Source organism: Haliotis asinina, chromosome 8 (assembly GCF_037392515.1).
Source record: "Haliotis asinina isolate JCU_RB_2024 chromosome 8, JCU_Hal_asi_v2, whole genome shotgun sequence".
NCBI lineage: Eukaryota > Metazoa > Mollusca > Gastropoda > Lepetellida > Haliotidae > Haliotis > Haliotis asinina.
The window spans coordinates 14,522,510-14,547,217 of record NC_090287.1 but is presented as its reverse complement, the minus strand read 5'-3'; the positions used below and the strand labels follow the sequence as shown (position 1 = coordinate 14,547,217).

Genomic DNA, 24,708 nt, shown 5'->3' with positions numbered 1-24,708 from the left:
TTTGAAAAATGTACCTGTCATATTATTGGAATTTGTATGTTTGCAGCATTACTCAGTCAATCTATAAGTCATTCACTTGACATGATAAACAGGTGATTGATAATATGAGCACACTGTCAGCGTATGAAGACACAGTCAACATACCCTTCGATACATTTACCGTATGAGTAGTATAGGGAATAGGGGTTTTGGCTCACTTTCAAGAAATGTCTCTACAAAGCCTTATTTAGTAAATAAGGCTTTGGTTGGGACCTTAGCTCTTGCTACTATTACCCCTACTACAAAAAGGTTGGGTGTCTATGAAACAGTTTACCGTGTATTGGTTGGAGGTAACACTGTGCCGTACGGTACGATCAATAATTCTTCTCTTACAAACCCCCTACCCGGCCCATCCCTCAAGTAGTACAAGTTAGGTTCGTCGGCTTTCATATCCACTTTATCTATGTTGTAAGTTTTGACTGACCATTTCTCGTCCTCGCTGATAGCAGACTTACGAGACTTGGACCGAATATCTTGTTTCATTCCGTTATATTTTTTGAGTTCAGATAGGATTGAACGAAACTCCTCTTCTGAGATCTTACTGTCAGAGAGTGCCGTGGAAATTCGCTCACTCACTGTGTTCAGCTTTGCTTCGGCCAGAACCCTGATCTCGTCGTGTTTCAATGCCTTACGATTAAGTCTGCGTGATACTAACTTAAGCGCCAACCCTGCCAACCCTGCCACCCCAGCTGTTATTTCAATACCTAGCACTATAGGTGCAGCCACGATGGTAGCTAACAACCCAACGCCTGCCGCCCCTAGTCCCATGCTGGTTGCCATAAGGGTAGTGTCAGCCCCGTCCACGATATTGAAAGCTCTATTATATTTTTTACATAGTGCTTTCCGCGTGTCACGGTCTTGTTCTAGTTGACGTTTCACATCACATAACTGCCTCAAGCGGAACCCATCTACGGTTTCCAAGGTCTTCGCTACTTCCTCTACGACTGGGTACAGACCCATCCTATAATATATATTTTGAAAGATATTTTAATTGGGTTTCAGTTAATAGTCCATAAGTGAATTTGAATTCTACAAGGTCTATACCACTAGTCAGGGTAATAGGTGAGAGGTTAATAGACTTTCCTGTTGTAATCAAAACCCCACTGAGGCTTATTAAGCGTTTTATATGACCCGGGGTATCCCGTTGTATAATAATACGACAATGTTGACCTAGGTGTTCGTCATACCAGCGTACTGTCACCCCGGGTACAATTTGGTGTACTCTTGAGTTGTTTTCAGTGCTTAAATAAAAGAAGACTTCTATGATGAGTGTGGAAGGGGAATATATCTCAACAATATTTATATTACTCAAACGATTGCTAAATGTTAATTTTTTTTTTCCTACAGACATTAACCTATTTACGGAATTAATAGACATCCTGAATCCCCTCTCCGGAATGATGAAATCCCCGATCCAGCTACCGTTGTTACTAATCTTAGAGACCCACTCATTTTCGTCCATTGTTATATAAGGTGAGGCGAGTGTTAAGTTGATATTCCATTTAGGTTCTTTAAAATCTGATAACGGCACCCGTCTGTACACGTTGTCTTTGAAGTGCAGGATGTATAATTCATCTTCCTCACCAGGCTGATCGAATCCCTCCGTATCTCCTAAGTCGTTAAGCGTAGTGTTGGGATGATGACTGGTCATTATTATACTATTACGATATAATTTCCAACTGGTTTTCTGATAATAATTCAGGGGTGAACTTCATACCCATGAAGTGTATGTTGTCAGGCAGGAAGATATTGATTAGTGATATCTTGTTTTCCACGATCACGTTGACCCCCTGCAGACTGGTGTTGGAGCCGACACCCACCCGCACGTAAACGTTGCAAACTTGATACTGGTGTCGTTTCACCCACCCGAGTTTGATCCCCTTCACGATCTCGACATCATTCCCCGATGGTTCCCCTAGGTAGACTTTGATGATCAGTGTTGAGTTTGCCGGTAGACTCTCTAGTATAGTGACCACACCTTCGAATTCAGACACCAACTGCAATTTCACGTTTTGTATGGCTGGTTTACTCGATAGCATGTGGGCTGCTATAGTGTTGACTGGGCTGACGACTACGCTACGTCTCTGAGTTGGGATGTAAGCCACGAGCAGGGTTCCATTGTTCACGACTTTGTTTAGGTGGTTGTCTTTGTTATCAGTAAACACGTAAGGGGAGACGAGTCTAATATTGAGAAACCAGTCGTTATCGGGTAACAACACCCACTTGTCATCTTCGGTGAAGACGAGCATATATGGCTTGTTTCGGGCGACGGTAGTGCTCTCAACATCGTCTAAGTCGAACAGTTTACCCCCGAACGATGGGTATATTATCCAATTATTATTACCGGTGTTGACAAGGGTGTACTTAGTGTTGACTGTTGCTCTTGTGGTATCTACTATATCACTTAGGGTTCCACCGGAGGGGATTTCAACGCGTTTGTAAATGTTGTTTTTCAGTTGCAAGGCGTACGATTTACCATCTACTCCGGGAGCGTCGAAACCGCGTGTGTCTCCAAGGTCGGAGATCCCGATATTGACGCATTTTTTCACTCCGGGCCCTTGTGCACTGGTCATTTTACATGAAGCGTTAAGCTGAGGTATCCTATATTTACAGGATTATGATTTATATCTAACACCGATATTGTCAGCTCAGGTATGTTGCCCTGGGTTAATCTCTTATACTGTCGTGGTGAAAATGACTCGGTTCTACCGTCGTTGTATTTCTCAGTTTTCACCGGCACTGCTCTCAGTATAGTGGAAGGGTGACCTCCTTGAATGTTGTACGTTGTGCTCACCTGACCGAGATGAATGTACAGCTCTCGGTACGGTACTAGGTCGGGTAACTTCGTGCCTGTGACGGTTGTTGTTGGTTTTATCTCGTCAGGAGACATACATGAGTATCCTCGCTAATGGTCGGCCGAGCCTCAATGAGGTTCTTCCGTTGTTGATTAACACCACTGTACCGTTTGAGTCGTTCATCTTGAGTTCGGCTCCCAGGGGTTTGAAGAACTCGTCGTTTAGAGAGCACACGCTGTAGTAGCCGTCAGTTATCTGACTGCGAGCCCCACTGACCAACAGCTTATTGTTGCTGACGTTGATGTTAGTCCATTGCGGTAGGTAGGTGATATCGCAGAGTGCGACTTCGAGTTGACCTGACGTGTTATCGATCGCGTGCGTCAGCTGAACGGCCTCACCGCTCGTTATTCCTGGAAGTGTTATGTACATATTACATATATACTTATTATATAATAGTTTTAAAATGTATTCCCCTGGTGTGTTTTACCCTAAACTGGACGTAGATTTCTCCACCATGAAGATCGTGGTTGCTCCTGGGTTGTATTTCAATGCCAAGTTTATAGATATGCCTGATAAGTATAAGCTTTCGGTGACTAACGTCAAGGCAGTCCATGCTTGGTTCAACAACCCTATGCAGTTCTGGCAGAATCAATTCAACTTTGCCGTGTGGTGCGCTACAACGGGGTGTGGTGTGACATTGACCGACACTCGGCATGGACCGCTGAGTCAGTCTGTGTTCAAGTTCCACGTGTACTACCAGGTCAGACGTATCCTTAAAGAGATCAGCGCCCCCCTCCCACAGGACAAAGCGTGGGACGCAACAAACAACCCGTACGATAGACGGGCCTACGAACGTATTTGCAACGAATTCGAAATAAACCCGAAGACGGATTGGCGTTTGCCGGGGCTGAACCACGGGTTGGGTATTCCTTACGCTCATGGGCTCTCGCCAAAAGCATTTGACAAACATATACTAATAAAATTTATGCAACGAAAAATGTTTAGTACGGAACGTTTTTCCCATGCATTAGCTGATCTTGTTCCTAAACCTAACAAATCTGGGCCAAAACCAGTGAAAGATGCCAGTGATGATTTACTGACACTAGGTATACTTAGGCAGGACTTTGCTTTGTCGAGTAATGAATGGAGGGATGATCGTATGGACTTTAAAAAAGGTGGTGTTGGTTTCACAATCCAGAAAGTGGAGCAGTCAACCGCAGACGGGTGGAAAATGTTCATGCTGGACACGTCGAAAGGATTCACTCGTGCCGGGGAAGTCAGGTTGAACGACTCGATTCGAACGTACGTGTGGGCGCTGTTGGGTGCGCAGTCGATGACGCGTTCCAACATCCTCGGTAAGGGAACTGCTTACGACGCTCAGAAACAGTTCGTTTCCAACGTTGAGGATGCTATAAATTCTCCAGTTGATCTCCCGCGGGCCATCGACCGTTACCAAAACGTGTTAGAATACGCCAGATCGAAAGTCAATTACGTGTTCGGCGTGGGGCTGTACATGGCTCCGAGTGATATGCAACTGAGAGTAAAAAAAGTGGTGGGTTATAACAACAAAATAGTCATAGCCACGGCGGATCAAAAGTTGGGTATCAACCCAGATATTAACACCCCCTATATCCCACACATCCCACCACGTGAAACGGGTATAGTTGCGCCGCCCCCGGAGCCTAAAGTTCAACCAACACCACAGGAGGTGACCCCCCATATTCAGGCCTCCTATCAGCAGCATATTGATAATAAAACGGCCCTGGTGGTTGGTGGGGTAACTTTGGGACTTATTTGGTTAAAGATTTCTTAGCCGCTACGTACACCAGACCCGCCACGGCGACGATGGCTGCCCACATGTTTTGACTGAGCCACATGGCAGTTTTAGCCAGAGCGCCCAACAACCACGAGACGATGCTACCCAGGATGCCGGGAAGGGCTTCGGCGGCTTTACCAGCCAGTTTAGCTAGACCTTCCCCGAGTTTTTTTATCCAGTCTTTAACACCCCCACCGCCACTTGGAGTTCCCCCGCCGCCAGGTGTGGGGGTTCCTCCCACCAGTGACACCACCAGGGTTGATATGATGAAACCCAATGCAGTCAGAATGCTGGCGATGGTGATCCCTTGCTCCCGGAACAATATCCGAATCCTGTTGGCTAAAGTTGTATCCTCATTCAGTATTCTATCGATTGTTTCCCGAATACGACTGATCTGGGATCGAAGCTGTTCACGATTCGAGGAAGCGGATTCCAATCGTGTACGTCTCTCGTCTTCTAAATCGCGTAGTCGTTCATTGATACGACGCTTCATATCATCGTTTTCAGTTTCGTTGAGTTTGGTTTTTTCCCTAGCGATGTGCTCGTTGATTTCGTTCAGTTTCCCCATGTTGTTCACGAGTTCTCCACGCACGCGTTTCACGGCTTCGTCTAAGCCGTGCAGTTCCCTTACCGGAAAGTCAAACCCCGGTAACGGTTTGTCCCAGTAGGTGCTCAACAGTTTTTCTATGCTGTCCGAGGCTTCTGTAGCACGCTGTGGTGTCATTTCATCTCTAGTGGTGAGGTGGGATCTGGTAGCTTGCAGATCTTCTTTAACGGCCTTAGGTATTGCACCACCGTAATCATTCATGTTTAGATTTTTACGGATAAATTCGACACCATGGCGGCTGGCTAGAGTTGACAAGGCCAGTGGTTTTTTATTGCTCTTGTTAAAGAGGTCAACCCCTGGGTCAGACTTAAGGCGTAGAACACCCTTTGTATCAATAAAAAAATTCTTATGGTATCGACCCTGTGGTTCAACGTAGTTTTTATCTCTTCTTAAACTTTCGTAATAATCATTTACCGTTGTTTCCAAGAGTTCTTGGTTCAATGGTGAACTAGTAAATGAGGTCTCCTGCTCATCATCGAATGCCTGGGCACTAGCGCCCGGCATCTCCGTCATATCTATGTCTTCATCCATTAGTATTAAAAATATATTTCATTTATATAACAATGTACGGCAGAAAATTAGATCCTTTCAGAAGATTGAGAGAGCCATTAGGGGCCAGAGCCGTGCGACAGTCGGTGACCATCACCAACAATCCCAGCAAGATAGACCAGAATCAAACTCTGCTGGTTAGATTTCCAAACCTTGGTGAGAATGACCTCATTGTACCAGGCACTGTTCGACTGGCGTTCAATATCACGTTGACCTCCGACAACGACAAACGCGAGCTAGTGCGTAACGTGGGTCGGGCTATCATCAAGAAAACGACCGTCAAGATCAGCGGTAACGAGGTGCTGAGCATCGACGACAGCGACGTGTTTCACTGCTACAGGGATCTCTGGAAAAGCGAGGGAGAACGAGTCAATGATGTGTACCAGGGTATCAGCAAATCAACCCGGGCGCGCATAGGGTATGTCTTCACGCAAGACCAGCAAGACAAGCTATCGGACGGTGAAAAGGCCATCGCTCGAGCATACGGGAATCGATTCTGCGTGCCGCTCGACTTCGAGTTGCTCACGGGACACGCGCCGTTTTACCAGGCCGCGCTGGGTGATAGGCTCGAATACGAGCTCACGTTTAACGACTATAGCAAAGTAGTTCGTACGCCGAACGGTGATGAGGCCAGTTATGCCATAGACAACATCTCTCTGGAGTTCGACATGGTCACTAGCCTGGAGCTGGCCAGGCAGGTTCGAAGCCAGTACTCTGGGAAGATGGCTATCCTGTACGATCGCGTACTGAGGCATAGATCAGTCGTGCGAGATAAGAGCGACACTGTGTGGAATATCAACCTGAACGTGCCGGCGCGATCGATGAAAGGTATCCTGGTCGTCCCCGTGGAGTATTACGATCCATTCCGGAGGGACAGCGAGAAGTTTTTCAACCCCGAGATTGAAAAGGTGGAAGTTACCATCGAGGGCGTGCCAAACCAGCTGTTCAGTCATGGTATGAGACCACACCAGCAGTGGGATGAGATAAAAAAGCTACCAGTGGGGGATTATATAACAAAGGACCTGGACCTCGGCTCCGTGCAGATCGGTGAATACCTGACCACCAAGTACGCCCTATGGTTGGACATGCGATCCACGGATGATGATAAACTGCACGGTAGCGGGCGCCGTATAGATAACGGCAGCGAAGGGATAACCATCCAGATTACTAAGAAGGCTCAACCCGCTGGTAAGTTGAAATTATATCTGTACGTTATTATGGACGCGCAACTTAATATAGACAATGGGAGATTCGTGCAAGCCATCTACTGATGGGGGGTACCCCCACACCCCCCAGGGGTACCCACAACTACCCACTGACCCACACTGCGCCATAGTGTGCGGGCAGACTGGCTGTGGGAAGACCGTTTTCGTGTTGGATATGTTAGAGGGTTACTACAAGGATGTGTTCGATAACATCGTTATCATGTGCCCTACTCTGAGCATGAATAAAACGTACGCGCGACCTTGGGTGATGACGGACCCGGACGTACACAAAATCGACCCTGGAACACGCCTGCAGGACTGGTTGAAAGCTCTTCACGAGAAATTTAAAGGGGAACCGACGCTGTTCATACTGGACGACTGCAGCGCTAATCGCGAGATAACAAAAAAGAGAGACATGCTATCGTACCTGGCCTTCTCCGGCCGGCATGCAAATCACAGCGTCTGGGTGCTAACGCAGAAGTTCAACTCGGTGTTGAAAGACCTCAGGGAGCAGACGCGATGGGTGGCCTTATTTCACTGCAAGGACAGGGATTCGTTCGAGGAGTGTTTGAGACAGAACGATGTGATGAGAAAATTAGAACGGGAACGGGTGAAGAAACAGCTCGCTGAAACTAAACACGCTAAGCTCGTGCTCAAGACCGACCAACCAGTAGCATATATAGTATGCTAAGCAAAGCTAAGCAAAGCTAAGCTAAAGCTAAGCAAAGCTAAGCTAAGCTAAAGCTAAGCAAAGCTAAGCAAAGCTAAGCTAAAGCTAAGCAAAGCTAAGCAAAGCTAAGTATATAGCTATGATATTTGAAGTATTTGTCGTGTGCAACTTAACCTTCATTTCTCTGTGTTTTGTCTGCATCGGGTATTATATAGTTAAAACTAAATCTTACTTGTTATATTATAAGATGGAGTGTGAGGAATTGCTCGAACAATTGTCTGGGGATTCCCCCACGCCGCCGGCAGACCCCACTGATGACAAGCGAGAGAAACTGGTGGCGTTGGCTGTTGGCGGCAAAGCCAAACATTACTTTGGAGACTACACTCCGGATAAAATTCACAAAATGTCAGCCGAAGAAATCGATAAGCTGTACGCTAGATACGAGTCCCGGCTCGGAGCAGAAATGACAAAGACAATAGGATCGGCTATGACCCAGATATACACCGGTATTGTGTCATACTTCTTTCCCATTCCACCAGAGCGCCGACTTTACCTGTGGGAGGACCTCGAGAAAGACCCTTTTATCGAACACGCCGTGAGCTCTATCAGCTGCGGGCTGTACCACAAATATGGTATGTTGTTGGCTCCAGTGACGGCGGCGATTATCACAGCAAAACATTGTCAATTTGAGAGAAAGAATAATAATAATAGTATAGATGGATGCTGCTCCCGAGGTGACGGAAGTGACACAGGAACCAGTGAGGGAAACCCCTCCCGAGGTGATACCCCCCACAGTGAGGGAAGTGACCCCTTCAGTGGAGGTACCCCCAACAGTAACCAGACAGAAGAATCCTAAGAGAGTAGCTGCCGGTAAAAAACGGTGGTGTAACCAACATAAAGTGACCAACCCCCGACTGTTGTTGGCTGTAGGTGTAACTGCTGCCTTGGCTATCTCGTGGTTATACGTGGGGGTACCCTCCCACAGTGAGCCCCCACCCAACAGTGAGCCCCCCACCCCCACGGTAGACCCGCATATCATGTTATAATTTTAATATTTTATATCATATACATAATGTCTGAGGGGAAAACGTTCGTCAACGACGCATACCACGCCACAGTGGTCGCCAGTCTAGCCGTAGGGTACGCTCGGTTGACTAAAATGGTGCTTAAACAACCAACTATCAAGCTAGATTTCAACCTGCAGGATATGGGTATGCTCATAAGGAACCTTGGTATGGCGATGGCCACAAAAGACATCCTAGTAAAACAAGGGATAATACCTGATAATATAATGAAATAAATATAGGGATGGCCACGATAGCTATGATGGTCGGTGGGGCGTTAGTGAATGCCCTGGCATTTTCCGGGAGTAATTTCCTCTTCTCGAAACTACGAGATGATCACGCGGCTGAAATACAGGAAGAAAGGAAGCGGCACGATCTCGCTACTGAGAAATTACAAAGAGCACAGGCCGAGTACGTTAAAAAACGCCTCCAGAGGATTGATTTCATTAATGAACAACTCCAGCGTGAAAACCATGCCGTTCAAACATTCAACGATGTCGATGAAGCAATGAAAGAATACTACCTACTAACTGGTAAACAATTGGAACCGCTCAATAAACCCACACTCGCTCAGTACTACACACCATCCAAGGGACAAATGAATCATGAACTGGGCTTCATAGTGTTGGGTATAGCAGCTACTGCGTTGGTTGCGAAGCAATTAAATTAAAATACCTATATAAGTAAACATGAGACCCGCTCCATACCGATGCGAATACATACTTATGGGGAAGACCGAGGCCTGTGGTAGGAAATGCAGGAATCAGGGGTTCTGTTGTTTCCATATGGGAAGTCCTAACTACACGTGTTCTGTGTGTGGTATCGGGGTTAAAGGACACTACTGTCTATGTAAAGCTCACGGAGCGAACGTAGTCAGACATCAACTCATCTACGAGAATAAAAAAAGCTACATAAAAGAACGTAGGCGACTGCTCAAGATAGACTCCAGTGCATGAAAGGGTTACCTCCCTTTACTGTGAAGCAATTAGACATTGGTTCTCTTAGGTGTAAACACTATGTCTACTGTACGCGAGCTGAAGAGGGTCGCAAAACAGAGAGGTGTGATCGGGTATTCTCGAATGCGGAAGTCAGCATTGTTGGGATTACTAGGTTTAGAAGCCCCTCCTTCAGTAAAACAATTAAAAGCTCAAGCAAAACAGCTTGGATACACGGGTTATTCAAACCTGGGGAGAGCCGGGTTAACCGCATTGTTATCACATGCCCCCGTAGCAAAACCTCCCACTGTAAAACAACTGAAAGCCGAGGCACAGGATTTGGGTATAGGCGGGTATTCCCGTATGAGAAAACCACAGCTTATAGAATTATTACGACAGAATAGAGCTATTGACCTACAGTTCGTGCGCACTGAGCGCGCTGTAGGCAACTATTTGAGAGGTTGGCGCATGCACGTTGATAGAAACATAGACATTACAGATATCAAGCCTCTGATAGCTGATAAGGTCAACCAGGAACTAAATAACCTAGGAAGTATCAAGTTTCAGATCACAGTGAAAATGTCGCTCGATAAGCAGGTTGGGGGCCCCACAGGGGCCACTGAGTATGTTCAGCCTTACTTCCGAGGTCAACAAGAGGTCGCCACACATACAGAGACCATTGACGCATCAATCGATACCAGTTTTCAGCAGATACGAGAATACCTAGAACGCTACACACACTTGGGGTCCGGGTGGGATGTAGATAAAATCGATAATGTCTATCTAGACATAGCTAACTACGTGCCGTTCAGAGGCGGGTCATACCTAGCCTTGCCTCCCTACTATAGGAACAAACATGCCATAGTAAACGTTAAGAATAGAGGAAACGATTGCCTGAGGTTAGCTATCAGGTCAGCCTTATTTCCAGCTGGCGCTAATTCAGATAGGCTTTCTAGCTATCCCCAAGATGATGGGCTCAATTGGGATGGTATAGATGAACCCACCCCCATATCCCAGATCACTAAAGTAGAAAAACAGAATAATCTGGCTATAAATGTTTTTGGGCACGAAGGTAACACAACAATAGTACACAGGGTCAGCCCGGTGAAGGATCGCCAAGTTATCAATATATTCATGATCCAGTGAGGTGAAAAGTATCACTACACATGGATAAAACACTTTAGCAGGCTGTTGTATGACCAATCAGCATACAAAGGAAAGACCCACTTCTGTGAACGATGTCTACATGGCTTCACCCGAGCTGATTTATTAGAATCCCACCGGGATGATTGTCAAGGTGTGGGGCAGACGGCCATACGAGTCGACATGCCTAAGGAAGGTGATAATATCCTAAAATTCTGTAACCACAAGAACCAAATGTCTGTGCCTTATATCATATACGCCGACTTCGAAGCCTTAGTTGTGGGTGGGGATTCCACCAGTGGTACCTTTACCCACAAAACACAAGAGCATAAAGCCTGTTCGTTTGGATACATTGTCGTCCGTTGTGATGGGGAAACGAAAGCTCCGGTAGTGTATAGGGGCCCTGACGCGGCTGAAAGGTTTCTAAAGTGTTTGCAGGAGGAAGAAAAAATTATTAGGAATGCATTGTATAGAATCGCTCCCATGCGTATGACCCGAGTCGACAGGCTAGCTCACGCTAGTAGCACTAACTGTCACGTGTGTGACTCACCACTTAACGGTGATTCGGTGAGAGATCACTGCCACATAACTGGTAAGTATAGAGGCGCCGCTCACAACGCGTGCAACCTCAAGCTTAAAATCAACCCTAAGACAATAAACATCCCCGTTGTATTTCACAACTTTGGAGGGTACGACTCACACTTGATCATGCAGGCCATCGCGAAAATCGATGGTAATATAACGTGCATCCCCAACAACATGGAGAGATACATCTCCTTCAGTTTAAACGGACTTAGGTTCATTGACTCGTTTCAGTTCCTCCTGTCGTCACTCGACAGTCTGGTCAAGGCCAACAATACCTTCCCTATCACCGATCGATACACAGACGCCGAGACTAGACCCCTGCTTATGAGGAAGGGTGTGTACCCCTATGAGTACATGGATAGTTGGGCCAAGTTCACCGAGACCAGACTACCCCCTATTGACTGCTTTTATAGCAAGCTGAATGAGGCGTCCGTCTCACGAGATGATTACTCGCACGCGACTAACGTATGGAATAAACTGGGTTGTAAGAACCTGGGTGATTATCACGACCTGTACTTGAGGACAGATGTATTGCTGTTAGCCGACGTGTTTGAGACGTTTAGGCGGACGTGTTTAAAGCAGTATAAACTCGACCCCGCATGGTATTACACCAGCCCAGGTCTGTCGTGGGACGCCTTGCTTAAAAAGACCGGAGTTAATTTGGAATTGCTCACAGATTACGACATGCACCTATTCATTGAGAAAGGTTTGCGAGGTGGGATTTCCATGGCATCCAAACGATACGCGAAAGCAAATAATCAATACGTGAAAGGTTACGATCCTAACAAACCAACCAATCACATTCTCTATCTCGACGCAAACAACCTGTACGGCTGGGCCATGAGCCAGTATCTACCTACAGGGGGATTCGAATGGGTACCCCACGTTGATGTTATGGGGGTTGCACCAGATTCGAACAAAGGTTATATCCTCGAGGTTGACTTAGAGTATACCAAGGAATTACACACATCGCACAACAGCTACCCCCTGGCCCCCGAACGTATGAGGGTTAACCCAGACTGGATGTCTGAGTACCAACATAACTTGTTAGGTGGGCGTGTGACAGACGTTGAAAAACTCGTGCCTAACTTAATGAATAAGACCAAGTACATCGTTCACTATCGCAACCTACAGCTGTACCTGTCGTTGGGTATGAGGCTGACCAAAATACACAGGGTGCTCATGTTCGACCAGAGCCCATGGATGGAGCCCTACATCAGAATGAACACAGACCTACGAAAAAAAGCCACCAGTGATTTTGAGAAAAATCTCTACAAGCTCATGAACAACTCGGTGTTTGGTAAGACTATGGAGAACCTGAGGAAACGCGTGACAGTGAAACTGGTTCGGTCGAGTGAGGAAGACAAGCTCAGGAGATTGATAGCCAGTCCGGCATTCAACCGTAGTAAGATATTCACAGACAACCTGGTTGCCCTACACATGAAGAAAAGCCACATAAAATTCAACCGGCCTGTTTACGTGGGGATGAGCATCCTCGATTTATCCAAACACCTGATGTACGACTTTTACTACAACGAGCTCAAGAAACAGTACGGTGCCATGTGTGAAGTGCTGTACACTGACACGGATTCCCTGCTGATGGAGATTCGAACCGAGGACGTGTACGAGGACATGAAAAAACACCTCGATTTATACGACACCAGCGACTACCCTAAGACCCATGCCCTACACAGTACGGTAAATAAAAAGGTCCTAGGTAAGATGAAGGACGAGTGTGCTGGCACGCCCATAGCCGAGTACATAGGTTTGAGACCTAAGATGTACTCCATACTGAAAGCCGACAATAGTGAGATCCGGAAGGCTAAGGGGGTTAAGAAGTATGTGGTGAAACAACACATCAAACACGCCAGATTCAAGGACGCCCTGTTCAAGACCCGTACCTTTAGGCATAAAATGAACACACTTAGAAGTGATGGACATAAGATATACGGACTGACTATAAACAAGACGTCCCTGTCGCCTATGGACACGAAACGTTGGATAGCTATTGATGGGATAAACACATACGCGTATGGACATGAAAAAATTTGAGGCTATTTACTACAGCCCGCGTGGGTACTGGAAAGGAGCTAGCGCAGTAGATAAGCTAGCTAAAATAGCGCGAGTACCCCCGGAGGAAGCCAAAGCGTGGCTTGAAAAACAAGCCCTGTGGCAGATCTATTTGCCGGCACCACGCTATGTGCCTAGAAGGAGGTTCGGTATTAACATACCTAATAGCGTTCACCAGGCAGACCTACTGTTCCTACCCCACGACAAGAGGTACAAGTATACCTTAACCGTAGTGGACGTAGCCAGTCGTTACAAGGAAGCCGAACCCTTGACCACGAAAGATTCGGCCCAGGTAGCCAGAGGATTCGAACGCATATACAAACGCAGTCCGCTGACGTGGCCAACAGAGCTGCAAGTTGACCCCGGACGGGAGTTCATGGGTGCCGTGACACAACTGCTAGCCAAACACGATACAAAGGTCAGGCGTGGCACGGCCGGAGCCCATCGCAGCCAAGCCATAGTTGAGAGATTTAATAGGACTTTGGCTGAGCGCTTGTTCGGCCATCAGTATGCTAGGGAGATGGCCACCCCTGGAAAACGATCGACTGAATGGGTCACGAGGTTACCCAAGGTGGTGTCGGCAATCAACCATGAAGTCACCCGTCTCACCGGTAAGAAACCGGCAGACGCTATCAAACTAAAATCAATAGTTGCAGAGTCGGCCGCTCCATTGCGTGGGAAGGAGAAACAGATACCAGATAGGGCCCTAGTGAGGTATCTATACCAGCCGGGGGAACACGAGGGCGATAGCCGTAAGCGGGCCACCGATCCTATATGGTCAGTCAAAACTTACAACATAGATAAAGTGGATATGAAAGCCGACGAACCTAACTTGTACTACTTGAGGGATGGGCCGGGTAGGGGGTTTGTAAGAGAAGAATTATTGATCGTACCGTACGGCACAGTGTTACCTCCAACCAATACACGGTAAACTGTTTCATAGACACCCAACCTTTTTGTAGTAGGGGTAATAGTAGCAAGAGCTAAGGTCCCAACCAAAGCCTTATTTACTAAATAAGGCTTTGTAGAGACATTTCTTGAAAGTGAGCCAAAACCCTTATTCCCTATACTACTGTATGCACCATAATGAATCCCCTTGCTGATTTGAAAACTGGCAAAGAGGTACACTAAATCAATCCATAAGCAATGAATTCAATCTGTTTGCACGTATTCAGTGGTGGTTAACAAACTTTGTTCTTAGAAAAACTTTTACATCATGTGAAATAGTTACAAAGTAATTACCGAATATGTGTGTCTGTTGTGAATAAACGGAATAAAACATGCAGACTGTCACAGAAAAAGATGATTTTAGTATCACTAAGGGCAACTTGACTTACAGACAGGTTTAGAGGTTTCTTCTGAAAGCTCTTATTTGAACAAGTGTTTTATTGTGGCAAATACGGTACTGGCCTTATGTTACTAGTATACTGAACATCAAAAGAAACACAGTTCAAAATGGAATTTCGAAAAATGAAATCTGATGAACATAAGTTTTTATGTTTATGTCTTCTATCTGAGAACTTGACAAAGAGCCAGAGTTGTGTATATATTCCCCTCTTGTATGACACAATATCATTGGTATAGCATAGTGTGGCAGTAAATTTACAAACAGTGCCTAAGTGTATTCCCCACTTGGCAGAATTGTCTTCTTGACATTAATTTGATGAAGAATTTATTTACCTAACTTACAGAAAATTACCATGGAAACAGAACAATCTACTACTACTATTCATTGTCAGTATAGACCTGACTATGGTTTACTTGTTTGAATATTCACTTTATTGGCAGATAAATAAAAATATCATACCCATATCAACCCAAGACCCTGATATCAGCTTGAAGGCCAGAGAACAGGTATTGGATTTTGATATTTGATGTGTAGTATAATATAGAAAACATCCATATTTTCACATACCTAAATATCAAATTGTTAAATTATGAATTTGATCTAATGGTGTCAGTTATTTTCACCTTGTTTCAAAGAAATTGTAAGAGGAAATAGACATTACGTACAGTAACGTAGACATTACACAAAGGGACATAACTCCATTTTTCTTACCACCCGAGTGATATTGAGTCTGAACACAATGCTGTTCCATATAGCTTTGCAGGGGATGAAATATGGATTTGGCTAGTACCATCTCTATGTGGGCTCTATGACACATGTAAAATGACTCATATCACAATGATACATATTTGATAAATATCTCTTATTATCTCTATCTCATTGGTCTTGATATGACCCATATTACAATGCTCCAAAATTTGCACACAAGGTCAGGAGTTCTTCCATTTTTGTTTCTTATCCAACAAAACTGTAATGGTGAAACCAAAAAAGAACCTGGACAGTTGATTTGTTTGGACATCTGTGTAGGCTCACATTTATGTAGGTAAAAGATATGTAGTTTTGTATCATCAAGTATCACAATAAAGGTTAGTGTATTGTGGTGCTTACAAGTTAAGTTGTTACATTTGACTCTTATTCAGTGTATGTGGTTTTCATTGTTTGACATGAAGGTCTTCGCTGACCACACTGGTGTAAGTCATAATGGCAGAGCAGGTTAGGCAGCTGATTTGGTCTTAGTGCCTGACTCTGAGGTTGTGGTTTGAAGCCCAGATGGGATTCACCCAAACAAAAAAAAGAAAAAGAAAAATAGACTAGAATCTGTACCTTACTAAGAAAGTGTAATCCCAAATATGACATATGTTACATTTGACCACTTTCTAATGGCATTGTGTAATCACAATATTGAGCTTGTTTGTTTGTTGTTTGTTGAGCAATATTTCAACTAAATGGGGACAGTCAGTAAATAATCAAGTCATGACCAGACATTACAGTGGTCAGCACCATTAGCATCAATATAATCTACACTCAACATATTATTTAAAAAAATAATGAAGCATCCCTATACAACTGGGATATGATGACGTTTCAATCAAGTCAACAAGCCTGACCACCTGATCCTGTTATTCGCCTTCTATGACAAGCATGGGTTACTAAAGATACATTCTAATCTGGATCTTTATGGGTCCCATTCTAGACGCATGAGATATGATAAAAACATTATGCATTGCTGATAATATGGATGTAATATGATACATGTCCCAATAATATGGATGATATGATACATATCCCAATAATATGGATGTGATGTGATACATATCCCAATAATGTGGATGTGATATGATGCATATCCTAATAATATGGATGTGATATGATACATATCCTAATAATATGGATGTGATATGATACATGTCCAAATATTATGGATGTGATATGATACATATCCCAATAATATGGATACATATCCCAATAATACGGGTACATATCCTGATATTATGGACGTGATATGATACATATCCGAATAATATGGATGTGATATGATACATATCCCAATAATATGGATATGATATGATACATATCCCAATAATATGGATGTAATATGATACATATCCAAAAAATATGGACAATATGATATGTATTCCAATAATATGGATGTGATATGATACATATCCCAATAATATGAATGTGATGTGATACTTGTCGATATAATATAGGTGTGATGCAATGCATGTTCCAGTAAAGTTCTTTTTCATTTACAAGCTGATGTTCTCATCCTTTTTCCAGGTGATTCACAATTCTGAATCATCTCTTTGTAGATTTTGGACAGCAAAAATGGGATATTGCAGGAGAGAATGCACTGTGCAGATTCTGCTGTTAATAGCCAAATCGAAACTATGAGAGAATCAGTATTAACTTGCTCTTGAAGAATTTTGGTTTTCATTTTGGGCAGTCAAATAATGATATCTTACTTGTCCATGGACTACTAGATAATTTCCACTTATGGTTTCAAACTGCAAATAATCTTGGATTTCATTTTATATATGCTCATAATGAAGCTATTAAAGTTCACAATAATAGTAAAGTAGAGCTAGTAGAGAGTGAAATTATCACTCTTTTATAAACAGTCCAGTAAACATTAACATCACGCATTGGGTCATAAAATCAGGGCAAGTGGAAAATTAGTCAGGACAAGTTACTTCTTGAAGTCACTTGCCCTGTGGCAAGTGTCTTTTCAAAATATTTCTGAGCCCCTGTTCTTTCATAATTTTACCTCAGTGTGATTAATTTAGTAATTAATTCTTTGTTTTGCAATGCAAAATATCAAAGTATTAATATAAGTTGTGCGAGTCATCTCACAATGTCATGTTGTATTTAAGCTTTTAGTCATACCTATTTTCAGTGTGATAGTCCAGTACTAGTTCACAGCCCGTATTGAAATGACTACATTACGTCATACCAATATCAGAGAAAACAATGTTCTGACTTGTCAAATGAACAGTAACATTCTGAGGTGATAAGAAGTGTGCGAAAAGGTTGAATCCTGTTGAGATCTCACAGTTACTAACTAGTATGTAAAGGCATGTTTTATTTGAAGTGCAGATATTCAGACAAGGGAGGGAACTCTAAGATTATTATTCAAAAAACCAGCTGTTGTTGATGAGATGCTAACTCAGTCGAACCAAGCATCGTGCTAGTGTTGTTGATGTTTTTTACAGCAAGTAATGACAAACTGTCTTTTGTATGTGAAACTTCAGCAGAAAACTAGTAAATAGGAAATCTAAGATGCATTATTTTTTGCTCTCGATGAAAAAGAAGTTTGCAGCTGGTTGATGTAACAAATAATGAAGTAATGCCCAAATCATCCTCAACATTTAGTTTAGTTGTTTGTGAAGATAAAATTATGCTCAGCAATGGAGGTCATCCTTTACTGACCTCCCAATACTTATCTCAGCAGGATCGTTGGTTATATTAGATGCTGGATCTATTCTGTCTCCGTACCGCTTGCCTTCAACACAGTCACCTGGGACCGTTACAGCTTAACATCAGTGTTTACTTTTCCAATAAATCAAACGTGTTGGCCTTCTCAAGTTTGTCCCAGATGAAATTCTGTGTAAAAGGTGCTCAATGATAAGAAATTGGTTTGGCATTGAAAGTCATAATAAAGTAATCTTGTTGCTCTAATAGCATGAACACAGCTACAAGTTGAATAAAATATTCATGCCTTGGCATTTATAAGCATCCTGCAAGTGAATGAAGCTTTGGATCAATATTGTAGAATGGACAGTATTGTTCCACATTCTACCTCAGCCAGTGCTGACTTGTGGGCAGAATTACAGGCCACAATTTGCTGCCGTCGCTACGTAATGGCCCGTAATTAGCAATCCAGTTGGAAGTTCCATGTATCCATGGGATGGTTGCCTAAACACTGCTCACATATTGATGAAAGTGTGTGGTCAACCAGGGAATGCTTGGTTGTCTGGAGCTAACTTCCTGTAGATAAGTCATGGGAAGGTGCTAGGATTAGATGGTGGCTGAATGCATGACTGTTGAAGCAAACATCAGTTCCTACCTGGTGCTGTCTGCTTGCTGTAATTTGGATACTGGGTGTCGATTGGAGGAGGTGTGTTTGTAGTGGGCACAAAAGGTAGGTGAATGTTTACCTAGGTTTGTGTTTTTGCATGGTTCATGTTGTGAATGACTCATGGTGGTGTGATGTTTGGACACCCACACCATATTGCTCACTCTGCTACCTACGATTTCACTTGTAGACAAACATATGCTTGGTCAGGGGGCACATTCTGAGGTATAATGTGTTACCTTGTGTTGCACACATCTGGATGTCATAATGTAACTTTTAATTGTAGGCATTCAATGTAATTCTTACAAATGTTTATTTGCTTTAGATGTTATATGCATAGAATATGTTACTCAGTGTTGTTCAGTATGATACTGTGAAGACATGTACTGGAATATTGTTTTGTATGAAAATATATGCTGGGACATTGTTAGTATAAAAATATATACTGGGGCATTAGGTAGTATGAAAATATATGCTGGGACATTGTTAGTATAAAAATATATACTGGGGCATTAGGTAGTATGAAAATATATGCAGGGACATTGTTAGTATAAAAATATATACTGGGGCATTAAGTAGTATGAAAATATATGCTGGGACATTGTTAGTATAAAAATATATACTGGGGCATTAGGTAGTATGAAAATATATGCTGGGACATTGTTAGTATAAAAATATATACTGGGGCATTAGGTAGTCTGAAAATATATGCTGGGACATTGTTAGTATAAAAATATATACTGGGGCATTAGGTAGTCTGAAAATATATGCTGGGACATTGTTAGTATGAAAATATATACTGGGGCATTAGGTAGTCTGAAAATATATGCTGGGACATTGTTAGTATAAAAATATATACTGGGGCATTAGGTAGTATGAAAATATATACTGGGACATAGCGAAGAGTGAACATATTACTGTGGCATTGTTTAGTATGAAAATATATACTGAGTCATTGTTTAGTATGAACATATATACTGGGGCATTATTTAGTATGATAATATATACTGAGGTATTGATTACACATGAAAATATATACTGGGACATTGCTTAGTATGAAAATATATACTGGGGCATTGTTTAGTATGAAAATATATACTGGGGCATTGTTTGGTATGAAAGTGTTTACTGGGGCATTGTTTAGTATGATAATATGTACCGAGATATTGATTATGCATGAAAGTATATATTGGGACATTGTTTAGTATGAAAATATATACTGAGGCATTTGGTTAGTATGAACATATATGCTAGGGCTTTGCTTAATGTGATAATATGTACTGAGGTATTGATTTAGTATGAAAATATATGCTTGGACAGTGGTTAGTATGAAAATATATACTGGGACATTGGGTAGAGTGAACAATTGTATACTGCAGCATCGTTTAGTACGAAAATATATACTGGGGCATTGTTTAGTATGAACATATATACTGGGGCATTGTTTAGTATGAACATATGTGCTGGGACATTGCTTAATATGATAATATGTACGGAGGTATTGATTAAGTATGAAAATATATACTGGGACATTCATGAGGTAGAGTGAACAATTGTATACTGCAGCATCGTTTAGTATGAAAATATGTACTGGGTCATTGTTTAGTATGAACATATATACTAGGGCATTGTTTAGTATGAACATATATGCTGGGACATTGCTTAATATGAAAATGTATACTGTGGCATTTGTTTATGTGAACATATATACTGGGGCATTGTTTAGGTATTGATTAAGCATGAAAATATATACTGGGACATTGGGTAGAGTGAACATATATACCAGAGCATTGCTTAGGAAGAAAATATGTACAGAGGTATTAATTGGTGTGAAAATATGTGATGGGAAAATTGGTTATTATGAAAATATGTAATGAGATACTGATTAGCATGAAAATATAAACTGGGATATTGGTTAGTATAAAAATATATATTGGGACATTGACTAATGTGAAGATATGTCTAGGGACACTAGTTAGTATGAAAATATGTTCTTGGGTAGTCATGTACCTGTATCATTTCAGTATCAGTCTGTATGACACTATGCATAAGTGTATATATATCTTCCCATGCCATCAATATGTCCACACAATTACATTCAATCTGAGCATGCTCAGTGTCATATTTCTCTATAGGAATGCAACAACTGTAATGTGTAATCAGCTTGACATTTACATGCATACTGTAGCCAGCAGATGGAAGATGGAAGAAGCTTATACCATGAATGACAGAAGGCTGAAATCAACTTGTGAGTTGTTTAGTGTCACTGAATCAATTATTCCTTTCAGCAAGAGATAGTGTTAAATATCCAGAAAATTAGGGCTTCAGGCCACACAGGTTTTAATTATGGGCACGTCGTCCTAATCAGATGCAGTTCCAGAACACTAAGGATGGCAGACTGATATGTTGCTTTGCTCTATAATAGTGTGTGTTACCGTTTATAGATAACAGTAATAATTAATGATAAATATGATATTATTATACCAATTTTTATGTAGGTGTCAGCTTGTATTATGAATCCAGTTTGTTTTGTTTTTTCTGGTGCTTCTACTGGCTTGTCATATAATTTTATCTTAATTTGTAGTAAATACTGTTGTGTAAATACATGACTGTATATGATCAATGTCAGCACTTTATCGGTCATTTTTGAGAATGATTTCTGTACCCCTAAATATCATCCTAACTGGTATGATGATCAGCTTACAGTGCTCGTCAGAGTGATCTTGTTTGCACACAATTCCAAGTCTTAGCATATATTAAATATTAAGGGATGCTTTCAGTATTTTTAACACAGAAATACCTCATATGATTTACAGTCATACCATGAGCTATATCTCTTAATTAGACAAGGGTACTGTTGTAGAGGAGTATGTATAAATATTTTAATGGTCATTTGTACGATCAGGTAATATCTTAGTAACTGCAGTGCACTGAAAATGGATTTTATGAGTTTTCTATTTTTAAAATTTTGTTTTTCTTAAAGTTGCTTTCTTTGCAAACTGAATAAAAGGAACACATCTATGAATATTTGTTATCACAAAGAAATTGGCAGCCTCTATGGTCTAAGGGATAGAGTGTCTGTCCCTAAAGCAGAAATCTAATATTATCTATGTTTCCATAATGAAAGACCAAAAATTACCTGTCCAGATAATAAACAGCCACTCTATGAAAATTTAATACAGTATTTCCCCTAATAAGCATTGGGTATCTCAGATAAGGACTGGATATCCAATAAATGCTGGGGTAAAGCAGCAATAGCAAAATAATGATAATGGGTATTGAAAATCGAAACGAAGATGTCAGATTCAATTTTTGATGAATCAAACCAAATAGCTGTAGCCCAAGTAGATAGCGCTCTACATGCTCAACATCACTTTCACAAGATTGTTTTTACCAGATGTTCATTTTGCGACCTGTGAAGATCTGCATTAGAACTGGTTTTCACAACCTCTGCTTATCATAAGAGATGACTAATGGGATTGTGTGGTCAGACTCAATGGCTCGCTTGACAGTTGCTATTGTATCCTGATTGTGAAGCTTGATGCTCATGCTGTTGATCGCTTGATTATCTTTTGTATACTTCATCATTGCTGCAGTATGTCTAAGAGCAGTGTTAAACAACAAACCAGCTACGTGTTATTGTGGTTCAATCTGCTAGTTTTGTCCCATTTGGGGGAATTTTGATAGAACTATAAATGGTGATCATGCGGTAGGCAAACTGACTGAACAGAAATCTACTGTGATTCATTCAACATTTTTCTTAATATTAACCTCTTTATTCAGCATTTTGTTTTCTTTATCCAAATAATTTTGAATGTGAACCTCTTCCTCTAGAGTTTCTTAAGTACCTTTTAATCCAGCATTGGTTTTTGTCCTGCTTAGCTTTGAATATGAACCTTTTTACACAACACTGGGTTTTATCATTTCAAATATCACTCTGTTTTTCCAAATAGTTTTTAATATAAATCTCATTTTTAGCATGTAAAGTGAGTTTAGGATAATTTTGATGTTCACTTAAATGTCATTTGAGCATGTTTTGTCTCCATGACCACCCAAGTTCTGTGATCAATATGTGATAGACTACTTCTTGGCTACTCGTGAAAGCAGATGTGTAAATCTGACAATATGACAAACACCACTTTTTTCATCTGATGGAAACTCACTTCCAGGTAATGATGCAAGCCAGATTTTAGAGGACGGGATTTGTCACTTCCTGTCAGGTATTTGTATCATCACAGACATATTATCTCTGGTATAATCATGTATATTCATGATAGCTATACATGCTGTATTCTGGAAGGTATACTGAATTATAGATGTAGAAATGAATGTTATATCATCAGTAAAGCACATTAAAGCACACAGCTATAAACAATTTGTTAAAACGTATCTACTATCAATCGTAAAAATATATTAGCGTGAACAATGAGTATTAACTGGTAAGGAATTTGTTAGTTTGGCATCTCAGCAACAAGGTCAAGAATGGTTTCACAAATCATCCTGGAATCATTTGTGTACCCTCCAACAGTCAATATATCAATACATAATTGAGCCACACGGTTTACTTGTCATGGTTTATTTAGGTATTGACTTCTTCTAAATGTTGTGCTTGTTAATATCAGCAAGTGATATGCACTTCATATATAGTGTAATGGCAATACAGTATATTGTAGGATGATGATAATGATTTCCTACTCACGTGTTGCAAATATGATACAAGTACTTATCAATGTATATTGTTGTAAAACATGTGAATATTTAAAGAAACTGTTGAAGAACCATTTCATGCAGATTCTCAAGTAATGGCTCCAAATTGCAGACCCTGCTCCCGAGCTCTTATGTTTATGCCTTGGATGATGCTGTGTTAATTCCCAGACATGTAAAACCAAAAGATTGAGGGTTGTAATGCACCTTCTAAATATATATAGGGATAATATGACAATATGATAATATGACGATATGATAATATGACAATGATACAAGTTTACCATATCAACATATGAATCATATCAATGATTTGGGGATACACACCTTATCATGAAACCTCGATAATGATGTTTATTTTGTTTGTTGTTTAATGCCACACTCACCAGCATTCCAGCTATATGGCAGCAGTCTGGTATACTATATAATCGTGTCTGGACCAGACGATACAGTGATCAACAGCATGAGCGTAATCTATCCAACTAGGATACGATGATGTACCAACCAAGTCAGTCAGACTAACCACTCAATCCCATTAGTTGCTTCTTTTGTTTTTGAAGACCAGGTCTGACCCAGATCTTCAAGATTTCTTTTTTCACTTTTCAGTTGTGGTCTTGCTCTGTGTGATACACATCAGAGGGTTGATATACCGTCAGAATGTCATGATACCTGGTACCTCAGTCATATCATTTTGTGAAGAATGATGATAATTTTTATGGATATAGAATTTTTTTTTATTCTGTGGAGGCGACATTTCAAGATAGATTCTAATGTCATTATCAAGCAAGTTGTGGGGGTTAACGTGGGAATCAAACTCTGATCTTTGGCATGACCAGCAAATGCTTTAACCAACAGGCTACCGCACTGCCTTGACTTACAAATAAAGATCATTGTTAATTGATCTACTGCTTCACCACGTTTTTCTGTCTCATCCTATTTTTATGTATCGGTATATATTATAGCTTTGTTTCTGAAGAAACAGCATTTTTATGAGGAACACCCTACTTAAATCAGTGGGTTGCTGGAGGTCATTTACACACCTGTTTGAATTCTGGATCAGAATAATTCCCATCAGCCCTGTAGTATAAAGTGACCATTTTGAT

General features: G+C 41.7%; 1 protein-coding gene across 4 annotated transcripts in view; it reads left to right on the top strand.

Annotated features, from left to right (window-relative positions):
- The window catches only part of LOC137294030 (CSC1-like protein 2), an 82,691-nt gene that overhangs the window by 2,776 nt on the left and 55,207 nt on the right, over positions 1 to 24,708 (top strand). Inside the window, exon 1 of one of the 4 annotated variants that reach the window (XM_067824950.1) lies at positions 18,897 to 18,967. The exons of the other annotated variants lie outside the window; for them this stretch is intronic. The gene's annotated coding sequence lies outside the window, so the exon portion shown is untranslated. Of the gene's footprint in view, positions 1 to 18,896; positions 18,968 to 24,708 lie in introns of those variants that run through there. 4 annotated transcript variants of the gene reach the window in all.